Source organism: Thamnophis sirtalis, unplaced genomic scaffold (genome assembly GCF_051295495.1).
Source record: "Thamnophis sirtalis isolate CommonGarterSnake01/CBP01778 unplaced genomic scaffold, rThaSir2_p1.2 scaffold_7, whole genome shotgun sequence".
Lineage (NCBI taxonomy): Eukaryota > Metazoa > Chordata > Lepidosauria > Squamata > Natricidae > Thamnophis > Thamnophis sirtalis.
Window position 1 is genome coordinate 52,988,637 of NW_028261387.1, and position 17,795 is coordinate 53,006,431.

At 39.5% G+C, this 17,795-nt stretch overlaps 1 protein-coding gene across 1 annotated transcript in view; it reads left to right on the forward strand.

Annotated features, from left to right (window-relative positions):
- The first annotated feature begins 310 nt into the window (after positions 1-310).
- CDK18 (cyclin dependent kinase 18) overlaps positions 311-17,795 on the forward strand; it is a 95,092-nt gene continuing 77,607 nt past the window's right edge. Inside the window, exon 1 of the mRNA XM_087720065.1 lies at positions 311-612. The gene's annotated coding sequence lies outside the window, so the exon portion shown is untranslated. The remainder of the gene's footprint in view (positions 613-17,795) is intronic.

The following is a 17,795-nucleotide window of genomic DNA, read 5'->3' on the forward strand; positions in this document are numbered from 1 at the left end:
ATCTGGGTAATTTTTTTTATCGCTTTCCATCATGATCGCTGATTAAATTACCGCCCCCTTTTCTCTAATTCGTTTTACACCACTGGGTGCCATGGCATTGCTTTCCACGGCTACAGCCCTTGGAAGGCTGCATCTGTTGAATTCCTGACTTTTCTTCCCACAGCAAAACATGGCACCGTTGACACCGGAGGACAAATCCCGCGCCATCCACGCCCCCAGGCCCTTCCGCCCTCCCTGCCTCCCACCTCAGGCCACGGCGGAGAGGAGGAACCAGCGCCGCGTGAAGCCCTCTGGCCCTCTGCGGGAGGTGGCGGCAGGGTCGCTCCTCCCTTCCGAAGCGCCAGGCTCAGGTTGTGCTTGGAAACCAGAAGCCTCCAGTTCTTCTTTCTGCCCGGATGGGACCTGGCCAGGGAGCGTCATGAATTTCTGCCGGGAGGCGTGAACGTGGGACTTCGCTTCTTCTTTTTAACGCCAAAGGGGCGAGGAGGGGGGCAAAAAGCCGGCGAGGCGACTGAGAGCCCCTCTCGTCCAGTAAAGCGAGCACAGCCGCGGCTGCTTCCGCGGGGCTCTTTCCTTTCCTTTCCACGGGGTTTCGGTGTAAACCGAGCGAAGGTAAGGCGAAACGCAGCGTGAATGTAGGGGAAGAGAGGGAGGGAGAAGAGGGAGAGAGGAAGGGACTCCGTTTTCTCCGGGGCCCTCGTCGTCCCCCCGGCTTCCCCTTTGCTCCTCAGCCGTTCTTGCAAAGGAAAGTTCGGCCAAACGGGCGGCTTTAGAAAAAGCGTGGCGACCAAAAAAACCCAACAACAACTCTTGCGGCTCGACGACATCCGCGTAGCCCGGACGAACCCCTCTCGTTCTGATGAATGGTAATTCCGTGCCCCTGTTGTTGCGCCCCAGAGCTAGGTAAGAGGACCTGGGCGTGATTTTCTGTGAAAGAGAGGGAAAGATCCCCGCGTGCAGAAAGCTAGTGCGTCAGGGAGATTGTACTGGAAACTTCACCCAGGCAGCTTGTTTTCTGTGTGCATCAGAATCCTTCAAGAAATCCACTTATTAAAAACTTCAACGTTTAATCACTGCATCCCTTATGAGAACAAGATAGCACTGCTGGGTTTATCCTTAGATGTTCTGCTTTGTTCAAATCATTTCTGCCATAGAAAGAAGCCAATGGGCCTTCAGACTATGAAGATGAACTTTGTGTAGCACTAGATCTCATTTTCACCTTGCACCACCCCTCTTCCCCCCCCCTCTGATATATTACCTGGCCTCTGATTCCTTTAACACCCCCCCCCTGGACTTTTATCAGTTTTGTACTTTGACCTTCTATAGAGGAAGCTAGCAAGGAAGGGGAAGGGAGAAAATCTTTGGGAATGTAATTAATTCAGACGTTATTTCCCTTTTTTACCTGCTACCTGTCATATCCTAGCAGGGGATAATCCGCTGGATTTTAGTATAAGGTTTTGATCATGTAAACAATTGGCATGGCTCTAGCATCAACAGTGCCAGAATTATTATTTTTCCTAAATGAAAAATCTGTGTTTAAAATATTTATTTGACACAGTTGTTCTTCGTCATATTTGACAGGCTCCCCAAATTGGATGAGCTCCTGCATATTAGAAAGTCCTGAGCTGTCAGACTAAAACTGAAGCCAGCCAAGGATGTTTAAAGCATCTCCTTACTCCCAGAAACAAAAGAGAGTGTGAATGTTGCACATATATGAGGACAATGGTGGCATTAATTGTGAAAAGCAATGCAGAGTATCCTCCAGACTATGGGCATCGATTTTTATTTGTGGTTTCTACCAGTGAAGTGAATTGGAACAACTGGCATGTCGCTCTGAGAGTGATGAAGTAGCTACTATGAGGATTTGAGGCTCTAATAAAGTTGAAGAGAAATATATCAGGAACCATATTTGGTATAGAGAAGACAGTGGAGGAGAGAAATATATCAGCAACCATATTTGGTGTGAAGCTTAGAAGGCAATTTTAGGGGCCCTGTAAGATACTAAAACATATAGTTACACACAATTAATTCAGAAGGTATATAGGACTACTATACATCTAGGCACAAAAATCAGAACAACAACTAGATGGCAGCAAAGAGTTAAACATTCACTGTGTCCTTTGCCATCAAACATGCTACATATTTTCTAGTCACATTTGTAATGTCCTGAACAGCAGTGTTTTTTATTATTATTTATAAATTAGACAGCAAACCTTTTTTTCCTAAACATTTTGCTTGGTGATTTTTCAAAAACCAAGATGTTATATAGTGTTCTCTGCCTTCTTTGGAGATCAAAGAAGCAATTCTACTATTCAGAGATGATGATCTGATATAATTTGGCTTTAAACTTTGCCTTTATTTCAATAAAAATGTAAATCCAAATAAAGACGTGCTTGCTCGTATGTTTGTTTGGTTCTGTTAGTCTAGCCATTATGGCTTATAGGCCATGGTTTATGGTTTATAAGCCATAATGAGTTTATTTAAGAATCCAGTTAACTGGACTTTTTAAACAAATAGTGTAGTATAATGTATTAACTAGATCATAATGTTCCTTTTAAGACTCTGCTATCCCTCTTTATGCTTTGCAGAAATAGTCATAGGCTGCAACTTTGTGTATACCATTTGGAAGTAAGTTCTTTGAAACCAGTAGTGATTGCTCAAATCTAGACATGTATAGAATTGTACTTCAAAAAAGAAAGCCCTCCCTTCTTTTGTTGAAGCCCTCTTACACATGGTAGCAAATGCTGAACAGGAAGTGTTCAGTGCATGAAAAGAAGCTTGTTCCATTTGCTCAAGTATTTCATGATGGTTTGACTCGTATCCTGTCTCACTTTTCACTCTAGACTAGAGCGCATTGGATCCGATATTCTGAATGCATTTAATCTCTCCTTGAGTCCAATTAATGGAAAACTACGTAACATTTTTACATAATTGTATAATGTATTGATAAGTAGCAGCAGCCACAGTTGTACTTTGTATCTGTGAGCAGGATACCGGTACTTGAAAGATCCTGAGTGTGTCCAACATAAAAAGAAAAGCAGAATTATTAGCATTAGATCTTGGACATATGCTGATAAATAAAGGCTTATTTGTGTATTTTAATATGAAAGGTTGTTACTGTAGAATTGTTATTCTGGGGTTGGTGTTCTGACAAAATAGCCCCCGTCTGCATAAAAAGATAATTCCTGTTGATCCAGCATATCATCCTTCTGACTTACTTGACTAATTCACAGGCTTTTGTGTTCCTGTTTGGGACTTTGAATTCTACATGCAATCATAGTCTTGCTTACATAATCATTGGGCGAAAGAAAAGATTTTGCCAGGGAAGATGGATTCTTTTCCAACTCATTTCAATCTTTCATTCATTTCCTAAACTTATTTACAGAAGTGAAAATAACTAAATTAGAGGCTTGTTATTCTTGGCCTGGGCCTAGGATAATTAATTCTACCGTCTAGGCAACTTTTGAGGCTTCAGATGTTGCTGAACTACAAATAGGATCTCAAATCGTCAGCCATGCTGACTGTTGGGCTGCTGGGAATTATAGTTCAGTTCACATTTGTTATGCTATAAGCTGCTTATATCTGCTACAGATTACTATTACTTGATGCTTTCTTTAGCATACATTTAAACGTTTAAGCTATCTTTTTGTTAACGACCTGTTTGCCTTACATACACTTTCTGCTTCAATGAACTCGTGAGTTATCCCTGTAGTTATTCTCAAATACTTGTAAAGTGTTTGTGTTTCTTAGCCAATATTAGTTTCAGAGCCCCAAGAGAAAGTTGCTATCCTGAACAAATTCACAACCAGGCTGAAATGCATAATATATCAGCAGGCAGCTTTGTACTGGCATATCTTCTGTGCAAAATACATTGAACATTCACTCGGGGGGCCACTATGCTGCCTGTGTTACAGCCAGTTAAAGTCATTTGTTCTATATTTATAGCATTATGCTTTACAAATCCATATGAGTATACACATCAGCTATTTGGGCTTTTTTTCCCTTTCATATTGGAATCTGTTTGACTTCATTTTTTGCATTTTATTTACTTGGATGCAAATGGTTTAAGGATTGCAGTTGGAGGTCCCACAGCTCATTCAGAGTCCCGTTATAGTAGTTAGCAAAGTCATTCATATGCTGTAAATAACAAAACAAGGTGCATGCAGTTTTTAAACATGCAGTTTAAAAGGAAGGTTCAGAAATATAAGGATTTGCCAGAGGTTCCAAGCAGAGTTTTAAAATAGAAGTTGATGCTTAGGAATCAGATCTATCTTCATTCAATTCTTACTTTATTTTATTTTATTTTATTTTACCAGTGAGCGGTCAAAGGCTTTGTTACCCATTACAGTCTTTGGGGAAAAAACATCAGAATGACAAAAATATGCATCCTCTATAAGAGAAGGCTTCTTATCCAGGCATCTAACAACTGAAATTCAAAAGCCTCCGATCCTTATATCCGTTTCAGAGTGTCTGCTGAAAGCCACATTTCCCACCGTTTTTAAAGTAGGAAACAAACAAAACTGCAGTGCTAATCCTACCATAAATAATTCATAGCTGTTAATTTTTTTTAAAAAAAAGGATAATTCCCCTACATTGAACTTCATAGCCAAAGTTTAGTGCAGCTCTTGCTCATCAAGGATGTTTACCCTCTGCTATAGCCCCTTTTGCAGTAAAAAAAAATGGTGTTAATTTACAACCTGTCTATGATAAATGGCTTATTTTTCTTGACAATGAAAGATCCCATTGAAAATACTACTGCGGCCTTGTCATTGCCTTTAGCTTTGTCAAGGCTATGCTATAAGAAGCTGGGCTTTGGTCAGCTAAGAATGCAAATAGGGGACTACATAAAAAATATATCAGCAACAGGAAGACTTTATTGTTCCAATTATTTTCCGGCCCAAATTGTCCTTCCAAATAGTACAAAAGTCCACTCACCACTATAAGTAGATCCAGTCAGTCATTAATTTAAAAATGTTTCAATCCGTAAAATATTCCATGTTGTATTGGATTGTCACCGGGGACACCTGGGTTCAAATCCTCCCTCTGTGACAGAAAGTCATTAAATGACTTTGAGTCAGCTGTTTTCTCTCAGCCCAGCCTACTTCACAGAACTGTTAGCAAAGCACTGGAGAAGAAAACACTCTATAAACAAGTTTCAGCTCCTGAACAGAAGGTAGGATATAAACGTAATAAATCGATAATTATCAGGGAGGCCCAGTTACTACAGGTTAGAAATTCCTGAATCTCTATCAACATATTTAAAGACCCAGGAAGCAAAGAAAAAATTGAGAGGGATTTCTTTCTTCCCCTTTGGGAAGATTGAGTTCATTTTGGCCTTCTCTTTTATTGAAGGGGGGAAAAGAATTAAAAATAAAGTTTTCCCCCAAATTCATTTCTGTCTCAGCCTTCATCCCTAACATACAATACTTTCAGTGAACAATAGAACACATGTTGTGTCTGTTGTTAATCCACAAGGGTATCATAAAAATCTATAGCAAAAAAAAGGAATCTTCCTTTCATGCCTCATAAGGCTGGGTACCCTCTAACACTTTCTTGAATCCACATTTTATTTAATATTTATTTGGTAGATATATGAAAAGAGAGGGGAAGGGAGGGAGGCAGAGATGTTAGAAAGGGAGAGAACCAAGTGATAGATAATCTGTCCATATACTCAGTGAATCTGCTTCCTCAGATTTCCTTACAATGCTCTACCCTTTCTTTTGCAAAAGGAAATGAAAAACAGAATGTCTGCTCTTGATGTTGCACAGTATGTTGATTTTAGTCCTGCAAACAATTAGGTTTTGCAGAGCTATCAGTTCACTAATCAGATGCAGTATTTTTCAAAAAATTCCAAGCAAAATTCCTTTTAAGGTAGCCTTTCTCTAATTCTTGTTACTGGTGCAAATCTTACAGACTCTGTTCCAAGGCACTTGGAAACCAGAAGAGAAGCTGAACATGGTTTACTACTTATAAAAGACTAAATTTTAGAAGAATGAGATTGAATGGAATATCCTAGAAGGTAGCATGGCTGGTCAATTAGTAAATGGGGAAAAACCCACCTCCATATTAAAAGATTTTGTTGAAGGACCGCTCATTAAGAACTAATTTGGGTTGGGGTGTAATGTTTGGATCTATTTCTTGTAACATGGTTTCATAATAATGTATATTAAATACAATCAATATGAATACGTCTAGCATAAGAAGGTTAATCTCAATATTGGGTGCCTTCATCAGTTGTCGCATTTTGGGGAACAAATGGAAGATAACATTTTGAGGATTGTTTGAGGTAGAAAAGCCCTTCTCATGGAGCTCACCATCTAGAATTCCTTAGTTGGTGGGATCACAGTAGATCCCTTCTGGCAACACAAGTGGGATGGTCCACTACCATTGGAGAAAGACTGGTTCCACAGATATCCTGGAGCCATGGCATAAAGGGCTGATCTTCCTATATCGCAAACACTGTCATAGATCTCATGATGCTAAAGCTTGTTAGTCCAAAGACTGCCATCATCTACCAAAATCAAAGAGTGCAATCCAGAATGATAAGGGCTATTAAACCAATATGGTTATACTGTTATCTGGGTTTCTGTGAACGATAAAAATTGATATTTATAATGATCACAGATGCTTTATTTTTTTCAGGAATGGGACAGTAATTAAGGTCTTTAAAAGTGATGCAGTTTACTTGTCTCTATGCCACCTGCCTCACTTTACAAATGCCAATTATTTATAGAACATCACTGGAAGTAGCCATGCTCGGTGAGGCCAAATTGTGACAGTTAGTGTTCCAATGGCCCGAGGAGAAAAAATTGTGTGGAGTTATAAAATGAGTACGAAGCAAAGGAAATAGATCGTTTTTATAGTTAAATTCCCATTTCTGCACATCTTGAAGCACCCACTTTCCTTCAGTAAGACTGACATTAATTAAAAAGCACTGTAAAGAAATCATGAACAAAAGATCAAAGGGAAGACTTTGATTTAATGTTTTAAATAAAATAGAAGGAGGAATGAGCATGTGGTTCAGTAGGGTGAAAGCCATGAAATGTATCAACTAAAACACAATTTAGAATATTCTTAAGCAAAAAATATAAGGTATTAGACAAAAGAAAACAGAATGAATGGGGATACCTGCATAAAAAGAACCACTTAGAAAAAAATGACTGTTACTGTCTATCTGTCAGTAGCCATAGTAGAATATCTACACCATTGACATGGCACCAGGCTACAATCTATCAAGATATGAGAAGGCTGTGTTTGTTATTCACATGTTCCCTGTTTATGTGTACAGGAAAGAAAGATAATTAAAATAAATAACTTCAGAGGACCAAAATGTTTAAGGGGAGCACCTAACACTCCTTTCTCCTTCCTTGCACAGATAGTTCTCAACTAACAACAGTTCATTAGTGACAGTTTGAAGTTAGAAGGGCACCTAAAAAGTGAGTTATGACCATTTTTCACACTTTTGTGTGCAGCATCCCAATGGATGACCCATGGTCATTTGATCAAAATTCAGATGCTTAGCCAACTGATTCATATTTATGACAGTTGCAGAGTCCCAGGTCATGTGATCTTTTTTGTGACGTTCTTACAAGCTAAGTCAGTGGGGAAGCCAGATTCACTTAACAACGGTGTAACTAACATCAAAACTGCAGTTATTACTTAACAATTGTGGGAAAAATTCAATTAACAACTGTCTCACCAAACAACAGAAATTTTGGGCTTAAATTTGGTCATAGGTTGAAGCCTACTTGTACCAATAAAAGGAAGACAAAGTTTGGAAAGAGAAATGCCAGAAAGCCCTATATTTCAGAATTAGAGAAGGGTTCAGTATCTAACAAGTGGGTCCATTTTGGTCTAAAACAGATTCAACCTCTGTTTGAATAAGAGCAACCACTATCATCTGTTTGAGCATATCTCATTTGCTTCTGATGGATCTGCAGGAATTCTATGCAGGGCCATTATTACAATGATGATGGAGAGGGCAACAGTGATTACATTGGAGGATAGAGGTTGTTGTGCCATGCCTTCCTTGTATCCTCTGTGATGCAAGTGTTTTAGTAAATTAGTCCAATCTGTTTCAAAAGGTGGTGTCAGAGTTCCAAGTAATAGATCCACCATAAGCAAAAAAATCCAAGACAGATGCATTCCTCAAATAATAGCTTTACTGGAAATATCATTGGCACATATCTGATGAAAACCAACTCTGAGGGTGCCTTAGTTTTTACCTAATTAAAAGTAAAAGTTTTTCCCTCAATCCCAAACAATCACTCACATGGTCTAATCAAGGCAGCATCTGCTCATCTGGTGACATCACTCCTCCTTCTTCCGGTCAGGTGTGAGAACGTCCTTGGTTCCCAAGAGAAAGCATTTTATTTTGACTACAAACTCCAACTATCTCTAATCCCTCCTCCCTATCCCTCGCTCCAGTGTAGCAGCCCTGAAGCCTCAAGGCGGCTTCAGCCAGATCAGCTTCAGGGTTGACAGGTGGATTGACTGAAAGTGCCATCTTGTCCTTCACATCAAAGAGCAAATTATCTTAGGGTACCCTTGTTTGAGCTGTGTATTGCTAACTGTCCTAAAACTTGCATTTCACAGCCTAGAAATACAAACTCAGCAGAATTTCCAGTGCTGTACTATGGTCACTCAAGGGAGATACTTCAGCACAATGTATTTTCACTCAAACTGTTCCCTCTCCCTTTCGTCAAAAATCAGCATGAAGCTTCTGCCAGCTTTAGAACACTGAGAACAGGCCAGGAACACTAGGAGACCATCTGTCCTTCCTCCAAATGAGCAGGAGGAGACTTCCCAAAAAATGGAACTGGAACAGTAATCTCGCACCTGAGCTGCTGAGCTGGAGTTACAAAAAAGATCTTTGTCCCCACTTCACACACATACAAGAAAATAAAGATCTCATCCCTTGTTCCTATCCAAATGTTCAGCACATGCTGCACGTTATATCATTGGTGAAGGAAAGCAACACTGTGCAAAGGCTCTGTTTGTTCTCTTTCTACTGTCTATGATACAGGAAAGATAATTATCTTTGTCTACGATGCAGGAAAGATAATGCAATAACATTTTTGCAAGAAGGTGCTTTTCACAGTAGCTCTAACCATGACTGTAGTTTGTGGTGAAGACTGTGTTTGTGTGGGTGTTGAGTATGGGAATATAATTCTGTAGCTTGCATGAGCTGAGATGCAGCATCTCAGACCGGGTTAAGTGAAAATTCAAGACAGCTTTTTTCCCTGCAAAAAATATGAAATTGATTAGAGATTGGATTTGTTAATAAGATTGCCTATATTATTTCCACAGCATAATTATTTCCTCTTAGCCAGGAACTAGGAGGTAACAAAGCAAGAGCAAAGCCAATGGAAAAAGAGACTGCCCACAATACCCAAAACTGCATGGAGAAAAGTCTAATGTTATTGTTTCAGATACAGTAAACTGCTAGCCTTCACAGTAAACTAATACCATAAGGATGGCAAATCCAGGGGCAATTCTCTAGTGGTCCAAAGAAGGGATAGAGAAAGAAAATTATTTCAGGAGTACAATTTAAATAAAGTACTCACCACAGTCTGCTATAGCAATATAGCTAATAGTAGATCACTGTGGATAGCACTAAATTTTTCCTCTTCAAGAGTTATTTTATAACCCTAACTTGTGCTTCTTTTTTTTAAAAAAGTGCATATTTTTCTCTGGGTTTTGATGTGGTTGGTGGAGCATCTTAGCTTTTAGCATTTGTCATATTGTAGACAGTAGATATTTCACTGCTTTCAATTTCATTTTAGTGGACTATCTTGATCTTTATGTAATTGCTGTTGTCAGGCACTAAGAATTTTCATCATTATGTACAATTATAATAACTCTTATTTGAGGCATTGTGTGAGGCATTACATTGTGCTAAATGGTTTAAGGTTTATTGTTTTTTTAATCCAGCTTAAAATATTCATGAAAGTCTGAAATAAAAAAAGCTATGATCATGACATGGTTAAAAACATATTCTAACAGATCTATTGAAATTACAACTCTAGAATTTCCAGTTAGAATGGCCCAATTGTAATTCTGGACTATCTGAAGAGGACCGTGTCAGGGAAGACTGTTCTAACACCATCTTTTAACATAATAATTCAGAATAATTTCTGAAAAGATTAGACACTGATTTTTTTTTTAAATTAGGGCTAGCATTTATATATATAGATGAATAACCTCCTTATCCAAATAAGTGAAGCTGGGAAAGCCTGCAGTCTCTGCTTCTGGAATTCTTGTTAGTACATTCCTAAAAGCTCTTTTCTGAATCTCATGGCCAGATAGAAGGCAGACATAAGAAAGGGCCACGAGTAGCATTGCAGAGCTACTATCAAACTTCCTTGAAAGGGATGCATTGGGGGATTTCTCCCCCCCCCCCACCCCCGAGCTTCTTTCTTTGCAGCCTCTGGCCAGAGGTGACCCATTTTCAGAATGATGTTTCTCTTGTCAGATCTCCCATGGTATCAAAGTTGGTTCCACTCTGTTCTGTTTTCAGAAAGTTATCACGGTGACAAACAGGAAGAGACAATTCAGACTTGAATTGCTTATTTATTTTGCTAGTCTAATCATAACCAAATCTGAGCAACTTACAGACATACAATCAGTAGTAAGATTAAAACAATATAAAATAACTCCATAACAACAATTAGAACAAAATCCTCATCACTGAGAACTAACCTGCAGAAATGCCATCCAGAATTGCTTAGATGATATGGACAGAGTATAAATATGATCCATAAATTAAAAAAAACCTTACATATTCAACCTCAGGAGGATGCAAGATAAATGGCACTGGATAGAACTCTGAGGATGTGAGAAGGGAAGAAGATGGTGTTTGGGTGGTTTTTTTTTAAACCTCTTATTATTGTGGTTTGGCTTGGTCCTGTTACTCAGTTCTTAGAACTGAAGTTGTTCTTGGATGAAAAGTGAAACATCTTCAAGAAAAAAAACAAAAGTCCAAATTGCCTTTTGAAAAAACACTTTTGGGACAACCATGACCTGGATGACTGAGAATCTCCATAGACAAGAGCAGCAATTACATAATTTATTTCAAAGATTCCACAGGATTGAGGAAAATGTGCTCAATATCCCATGAACTGCTCAATTCATTCATTTCATTTATAGAAAGGATTTCAAAGCTTACATTTTACACTGCAGAAGTTCCACTTACTATAAGAGGAAAATTATTTTCATACTGTCCTAACTCCTTGTGTTTTCCATTCAGTGTATCGTGAAATTTTGGTATGAAAGAGGTATGAATTTTGGGGTTAGCCTTATGTATATTACCATAATTATATATATTTTAGAACTGGTTTCTGTGGCTATAGTCATGAAAATCTATAATGAAGAAAATGGTTTAGATTTCTCATTCCACAACGTGTATTTAAAGAAGTGTGTTAGGAAGCAGCCATAATATAAATCAAGTCTTTTGGGTAAGATGGTCCTCACTAAATGACCACTCCTTCAATAACCATTCAAACTTACAATGGCACAGATTAAGTAGTACTTATGAACAGTCCTCAGAATTCTGGCTGTTGCAATATTCTTGAGGTCATGGGATAATCATTTGCAACCTTCTTTGCTGGTTTCCTATGAGCAAAGGTGATGAGGAAGCCATCAGGAGGTTCCAAATGGCAACCACATTATATCTTTGTTTAATGGTCAGTGGTTATTTCCTTAATGCCAACTGGAAGTGCCAGAATTTCCATCGCTAAGTGAAATAGCCATGTAACATTGTGCTTTACAACCATGGAAATCCCAGTCCGAGTTAGACTTTATTATGGAGTAACAGATGCAAACTGAAAATAAATGCTAAAAAGGTAGAGCAAGCAGATAAATTAATGCACTTTTGGGAAATGTTTAATAGAGATAGGAAAACAAATGGAAAGTTTTATCATGCAAATGCTAGAAGAAAGTAGTGGATAATCTGTGGTCTCTTGTAATGAAATAATGTATGTGGAAAGAAGTGAAAATGGTTGGCTGTTAAAGTTTTGAAAGATCCTTAAGTAGAAAAAACAATGACTAGAAAACAAGCTCTGGGACTAACATGATGGAGTTTAAAAGTAAGATTGTTAAAAGTTCAGAAAAGAATACAGAGTTGGCTTATTTGATCAACGTCAAAATAGAAAATCTTTTTTCTCTTGCTGGACTTTTGCAGATAAAAAACAAATGCTGAGGTTTTTGGCTTTTGTTTTTGTTAAGAGATAAGCTATCAATTTGCTGGTGTCTAGGGGTGAGGAGATTATTTGTGTTAGGAGATGTGATAAGATATTAAAATTGCTTTTACTTGCTGAGACGAAGGGGAAATTGCTACTTTTTTCTTTTTCTTTTTTCTCTTTTCTATACTTTTTGCTTTTTTGCTTTTTGCTTTTTTTTAGTCCTTTATTTTTGCAGTTTGTACAGTTTTATTTTTTTTTCTATTTGCAGTTCTTAAGAAAATTATTTTTAGAAATAAGTGGATAGGGGATATGGAACATGAGCATGAACACAGGACAACTCAGCATGGTAAAAGATGAGGTGAATCAATGCACATTGATATCCTAGGTATCAGCAAATTGAAATAGACTGGAATTGGACACATTCAGTTAAAAGATCATACCTTGCACTGTTTAGGACACACACAAAAAGCAAAGGAGTGGTGTTGTTTTCATAGTCAAGGAGGATATAGGAAGGACAGTGCAATGAAGTTTTAAGATCAAGCCACTGATTCAGCAGAAATGGGAAGGTTGATTAATTATATAGTCAAGTTAAATCTGCGATTAAAAGAAGAATAAGATGTTGCTCAGTGAAATGCAGCCAGAGATTTCTTATCAGTAAGGTTGTGCTAAATGCAGGATGAGTTTATCTGCTCTATTTACAATCTGCCCCATGGCTTTATTTGCCACCCAACACACACAAACCAGCTACCCTTCACATCAGATTCCTTTATTTTAATTATTATCCCAATACATAGAAGATTCTAATGCAACATTGCCTCAGTTCTCAAGCATTAAGGGAAAAGGCCCTGTACTTTCACATGGTTTGAAAAGCGGGAGGGGGGGGAGTGATGTTAAAATAATTAAGCAAATTTAACTATAATATATTTTACACAAATCTCTAGACATTATTTTATTAAAAAAAACATTTGACAGTTGTAACAGTGAAAATTACTCTCAGAAGCATCATTACAGTATTTATTTTTCCAAAGTTTACCTTGATATATAACAGATTGCATGTTTATTTATAAACTCCTTTATTGGAACATAATTATTTTGTTTATAAATTTGTCAATTTTTTCATTTTGAATTTTCCCAATGTTGTTATTCCTTTGTTTCATTGTGCAGGAACAGTTATAATTGTCTTCACTTGTTATAGAGGAATGAAGAAATAATGTAGGCAAAGGTATACATGAACTATAGCAGAACTGTTAAGAGATTATAAATGAGAAAGTAAAAGGCAACTCAGTCCCGGGAAATGAGGAAGCATGAGAAAGAGACTCAAAATAACCATGTCTTGATTCTGTATTTTATAAGAGGGGGACAAAGGAACATTCTGCCTGGTTTTCAACATTTTATACCCTATAACCATGATGGCGAACCTATGGCACGTGTGCCACAGGTGGCACGCAGAGCCATATTTGCCAGCACGGCAGCCCTCAGCTCCGACCTGTGCGCCAGCCAGCTAATTTTTGGCCTTCTGGAGGGCCTCCGGGGAGGGGCTATTTTTGCCCTCTAGAGCCTGGGTAGGGCAAAAACTCCCAACCCATCCAAGGGGGTTATGCGCGCATGCACGGGGGGTTGCATACACATGTGCAGATGAATGAGCCATGCATGTGCATGATGGGGCACATGCACACGTGCAATAGTGCGCATACACACAATTTTGGAATGCCTTTAGAAAAAGGTTAGCCATTACTGCCCTATAACAATGTTTCTGAACCTCAGCAACTTTAACCTGTGTGGATTTCACCTCCTTGAATTCCAAACCCAAATGATCAGTCACATGACCCAATGGCAGCATCCGCAGGTCTGGTGACATCACTCCTCCTTCCTCCGGCCAGGTGTGAGAACATCCTTGGTTGCCAGGGGAAAGTATTTTATTTTGACTACACAGCCCCAACTATTTCTAATCCCCCACCCTATTCCTCACTCCAGTGTGGCAACACTGAAAGTCCAAGGTGGCTTCAGCCAGGTCAGCTTCAGGGTTGGCACACTGACCTGTTGCTTTTCTCTCCAAAGAGATCGCTGAATGGATGAGTAGAAAGTGAACATGCACTGGGACAAGCTAGAGGTCTTGTCCATATGCCCAGTTGCTTTATAATCAACATGCTGATTAAGCATCGAGTGCAACCGGTGTCCACAATTGCTTCAACTTCCCCTTTCATCCCCATTTCGGATACTTGGAGGTTGACTTGGAAGGCGAAGGGGCGGATGGGTGCACTAACCACGTTTTCTGAAAAGAGAAATGTGGCGCTCCCAACAGAAACTTGGCACTCCCAACAGACCAGTGGCTCAGCACTAACCAGGATATCCTAACGATGGGAAATGCATTAGCCTGGAAGGGGTCAAAACTGTACGTCCCCGCAGGATTGAGGCTGGAAGTTCTACAGCAAAGCCATGATGCGAAACTAGGTGACCACTTTGGATTCCTAAAAATGCTCCACCTTGCCAGGCGTCAATTTTAGTGGCCAAGGATGAAATCAGAGGTGAAGATTATGTAAAAAGCTGTGCTACTTGCGCAATGATGAAAACACGACCGGGGAAGCCACCTGCACTACTACAACGAGTGGCCAGTCCTAGCCGACCATGGGAAGATATTGCAATGGACCTCATCGTCGAACTCCCAGACAGCAGTGGAAATAGAGTAATCTGGGCAGTTAATGATTTGTTTTCCAAGCAGGCACATTTCATTGCTTGCTCAGGGCTGCCGTCCGCAAAGAAATTAGCGAAAATGTTTGTGAAACACATTTATCGCCTGCACGGGGTGCCTAAGAGGATCATTTCAGACCACGGAGTTCAGTTCACCCCCAAGTTCTGGAGAGAGTTCCTGAGATCCATCGGGTCCACACAAGGACTCAGCTCAATGTTTCATCCCAGCACCAACGGTGCAGCGCAGAAGGCCAATGTGATGGTGGAACAATACATCCAGTGTTACGTGGACTATCAGCAAGACAACTGGTCGGACTTGCTACCCTTTATCAAAGGGTAAAGGAAGGGAAAACACACTTGTAATTCTCTGGATAAATTTAATAAGTTCTCAGAATTCTCAGTGGGAGGAAAGAAGGAGCTGTGTCATCATATCATGTTATTAAGTACTAATAGTGCTATTAAGATACTGTCTCTTCAGATAATTTACATGGTCATGGAAAGCAGTGAAGTTGCACTGATTGGTCCTCCAGCAATCTAGCCTTTAATTTCTAAGATTGTCTTTAGGCCCATAAGTAGCATTTTTGTTGTTTTGAAGTCTGTCACAAATGTACAAACCCAATGAAAAAAACATGCAATACATCGAGAGCAGGCTTCCCCAGCTGACATTTTCTAGTTGTACTAGAAATATAACCCAGAGAAGATACCATAACCATGCTGGCTGGTATTGTATTTGGATTTTTGGATTTTATTACATTTATATGCCGCCCTTTTCCCCAAGGGGACTCAGGGTGGCTCACAATTCAAATCAGGGGGAAGGGGGTACAGACAAAAAATAAAAGACGGAACATAACAATACATAATTTAAAAACACACAGCAGTCATACCATTCGAGACGGGGGGCAACAGCTCTTTAGCCCCAGGCCTGTCGGAACAGCCAGGTTTTAAGGGCTTTGCGGAAGGCCTGGAAGGTGGTGAGGGTTCGAATCTCCACGGGGAGCTCGTTCCAGAGGGTCGGAGCAGCCACAGAGAAGGCTCTCCTCCGGGTAGTCGCCAGTCGGCATTGGCCGGCGGATGGAATTCGGAGGAGGCCTAATCTGTGGGATCTAATCGGTCTATTGGAGGTAATTGGCAGCAGGTGGTCTCTCAAGTACCCAGGTCCAATACCATGAAGGGCTTTATAAGTGACGACTAGCGCCGTAGAAATACCATTAGAAGAGAATATATGTAATGTAGGGTTGAACTGCGGAGTCCTTGGTACCCTCTAAGCTTGATTATTTGCTTGCAGATAATAAGCAGAAAACAATACCCTAATCAAGAAACTACCAAAGAGAAAACAATATCTCCACTGGTACTGACAGGGCAAACTACGGTCTATAAGCAGAGTGCAATCCCCACTCCCTTCTAGTGCTGAAGATATTACCCAATCAGTTCAACTCCACAGTTCAACTCTGAGCTACATATATTCTCTTCTACTGATATTTTCTACAAATTGTAAAGGTTGCAGTCCCAACATTTTTGAGGAAATTGAAGAAAACTACACTGCAGCAACCTTTTTATCTGTAGACTACTTTAAATAACTTTTGGTCATATACATTTTCTGATAAAGGTCCATATTTTAAAACATTGTCAGCCTCCAATAAGTCATGCAGGACATTTCTGATGCTATGTGCAAGGGCAAACCCATTCAGCTATTCCCTCTGGCAGCGTGAGGGAAGTTTCTCATATGAATAGGTGCTTTGTCATCTCTTGGAAGTAAAATGATATCAATATGAAATGTTGGTGGCATGATCTGGGGATCTTGAGGATCTTGAGAATGCAGAGATGTGCTTAGGAGCCATATGGGGTCTGGAATCACCATGAATCACCACCTCTGGAAACCATGGATCACCACTTTTTGGAAGGCAGTAATTTCCATGTACCCAGTAGGTATGAAAAAAACATCCTACAATTCAGTAATAATACTGCTTATATTATACTCATTAGAAGTCACTCTCCTCCTGTATAAAGCCTTTGGGAATAACTGAGCAGTATGCAATTATCTAGTCTACATGAAGATAGCAACTAAGATCTTAACACATTATCACAACACCACTAATTATATAAATTAATCACTCATAATAGGGGGTAGGGCGGATTAAGAATTTAACACAAAATCAATACTGGCTGCATTGTAAGTTCTTCAAATTGGTTTTCCTCGTGTATGTTTTCATAAGGCTGAAAATGCTCCCAAGAGATCTTCCAACATTTCCAAATTGAGAAAAGGCATCTATTTTCAAATACTGTCTCTCCTCCTACAGCACCATTATTTGATGGATCCAGTGGCTTCTCTAGTCACCAGCTTTACAAACCAAGGACTGAGGCAAGAACACAGGGGAGGTATTAATTTACCTTCCCTACCTGTTCGCAAATGCGAGCACAAACGCTGGAAGGCTCACTTAGCTCGCATGTGTCACGCATGCACATGCACATGCATTTTGCCTAAAAAGGGGGCCTAAATGGGATGCCTTAGAGCCAGGGTAAGTGGGCGGGGCCACCCGTAATTTCCACTACTGGTTCAGACAAACCGGTAAGAACTGACAGAATGTCACCTCTGCAACAACGGCTGCGGACAGTAGTAGGAAAGGTGCAGTAATGCTCTTGCCCAAAGGCCCCCAAAAGAAATTTCATTTCAAACTGGGGAAAATGGTATTTTCTGATAGGAATCGTTTTCTTTCCCTAAAGATAAAAAATGGTTTGGATAAAAGCATTTCCTTTTTTTTTAAATCCAAAATTATTTTTAAAAAAGACAGACCATCCTTTCTGACTCTCATTCACAAGATTGGTCAAACTTTGGGACTTGAGGTTGTATAGAATAAATAGCTTAATTTTGTTCCACAAAAAGGAAGCTCTTGTCCTCAGTTATTTAAACACGACTTTCCAGTCCTG